This window comes from Durio zibethinus, unplaced genomic scaffold (genome assembly GCF_047325235.1).
Source record: "Durio zibethinus cultivar Kanyao isolate XHJ-2024 unplaced genomic scaffold, ASM4732523v1 HiC_scaffold_3, whole genome shotgun sequence".
NCBI lineage: Eukaryota > Viridiplantae > Streptophyta > Magnoliopsida > Malvales > Malvaceae > Durio > Durio zibethinus.
Window position 1 is genome coordinate 7732134 of NW_028323044.1, and position 2500 is coordinate 7734633.

Below are 2500 nucleotides of genomic sequence, written 5' to 3' on the forward strand. Positions count from 1 at the left end.
CTGGGCCCTGGTGCGGTCGGTTGCCTCGAGCACCATCGGCACACGCTGGGCCCTGGTGCGGGCGCTTGCCTCGACCACCATCGGCACACGCTGGGCCCTGGTGCGGCAGGTTGCCTCGAGCACCATCGGCACACGCTGGGCCCTGGTGCGGGCGGTTGCCTCGACCACCATCGGCACACGCTGGGCCCTGGTGCGGCAGCTTGCCTCGAGCACCATCGGCACACGCTGGGCCCTGGTGCGGCAGGTTGCCTCGACCACCATCGGCAGCCTCGACCACCATCGGCACACGCTGGGCCCTGGTGCGGGCGCTTGCCTCGACCACCATCGGCACACGCTCCGCCCTGGTGCGGTCGGTTGCCTCGAGCACCATCGGCACACGCTGGGCCCTGGTGCGGCAGGTTGCCTCGAGCACCATCGGCACACGCTGGGCCCTGGTGCGGCAGGTTGCCTCGACCACCATCGGCACACGCTGGGCCCTGGTGCGGGCGGTTGCCTCGACCACCATCGGCACACGCTGGGCCCTGGTGCGGGCGCTTGCCTTGAGCACCATCGGCACACGCTGGGCCCTGGTGCGGCAGGTTGCCTCGAGCACCATCGGCACACGCTGGGCCCTGGTGCGGGAGCTTGCCTCGAGCGCCATCGGCACACGCTGGGCCCTGGTGCGGCAAGTTGCCTCGAGCACCATCGGCACACGCTGGGCCCTGGTGCGGTCGGTTGCCTCGAGCACCATCGGCACACGCTGGGCGCTGGTGTGGGCGCTTGCCTCGAGCACCATCGGCACACGCTGGGCCCTGGTGCGGCAGGTTGCCTCGAGCACCATCGGCACACGCTGGGCCCTGGTGCGGGAGCTTGCCTCGAGCGCCATCGGCACACGCTGGGCCCTGGTGCGGCAAGTTGCCTCGAGCACCATCGGCACACGCTGGGCCCTGGTGCGGTCGGTTGCCTCGAGCACCATCGGCACACGCTGGGCGCTGGTGCGGGCGCTTGCCTCGACCACCATCGGCACACGCTGGGCCCTGGTGCGGCAGGTTGCCTCGATCACCATCGGCACACGCTGGGCCCTGGTGCGACAGGTTGCCTCGAGCACCATCGGCACACTATCGGCCCTGGTGCGGGCGGTTGCCTCGACCACCATCGGCACACACTGGGCCCTGGTGCGGGCGGTTGCCTCGAGCACCATCGGCACACGCTGGGCCCTGGTGGGTTTAGGCACATCTTCGAATTTCTGCCGTGCCAATGCCATTTTTATGGCTTGTAAATTCATACAATGGTCCCCTAAGCCTTCACGTGAAGTTTCGTTGGAAGATGACTCGTTTTCTATTTTTCACGATTTTCGAAACTTTTTGCGGTTCGGGATTTTTTAAAATTTTTTTATAAGGATTTTTGGCCCCAAATTTTGTAGGCATGATCCTTCTATTTTTGTTGGCATGCACAAAAAAATTCAGCTAAAAACTCGAAGTGGAGAAGATTTTGTGACCGTTTGAAAAAAGTGTCCCCATTTCAGACACTTTAACGGCTACTGGTAGCAAACCTGTAAAATCTCAAATGCTCTTTAAGGGGGTGTGAATTCTCAGAGGTTTGATGAGGGATAGGGGGCCAACACAAGGCCAAGTACCAGCACCCATCGCACATCATGTGCGCACACCCCCCCGGCCCCCCTCCCAATCGCCGGAACCCCAATGCCGCCGGTCAGGTTCTCCGGCGGTACTCCGGCGATGCTCCGGCGATGCTCCGGCGATGCTGTCCCGAGTGAAAAAAATGCGGCACCAGCACATGCTGGAGCCAAGCATGGGCACCGTGGCTCAAAATCGAACTTCGGCCAAGGCCTCGACCATCAATGGCACATGATGACGCATGGTGATGGCACATGCATCGACCATCATCGGCATAGGCTGCCCTTCGGTACGGGCACTTGCCTCGACCGCCATCGGCACAAGCTGGGCCCTGGTGTGGGTTGTTGCCTCGATCACAATCGGCACATGCTGAGCCTTGGTGCGGGCGGTTGCCTCGAGCACCATCGGCAGACCCTGGGCCCTGGTGCGGCCGGTTGCCCCGATAACCATCGGCACACGCTGGGCCCTGGGGCGGGCGCTTGCCCCCAGCACCATCGGCACACGCTGGGCCCTGGTGCGGGCGGTTCCCTCGACCACCATCGGCACACGTTGGGCCCTGGTCCGGGCGGTTGCCCCCAGCACCATCGGCACACGCTGGGCCCTGGTGCGGGCGCTTGCCCCCAGCACCATCGGCACACGCTGGGCCCTGGTGCGGGCGGTTGCCCCCAGCACCATCGGCACACGCAGGGCCCTGGTGCGGGCGGTTGCCCCGAACAGCATCGGCACAAGCCGGCCCTTGGTGCGGGCTCCTGGCTCGACCACCATCGGCACACACTGGGCCCTGGTGCAGGCGGTTGCCTCGAACACCATCGGCACACGCCGGCCCTTGGTGCGGCCGGTTGCCTCGACCACCATCGGCACACGCTCGGCCTTGGTGAGGGCGCTTG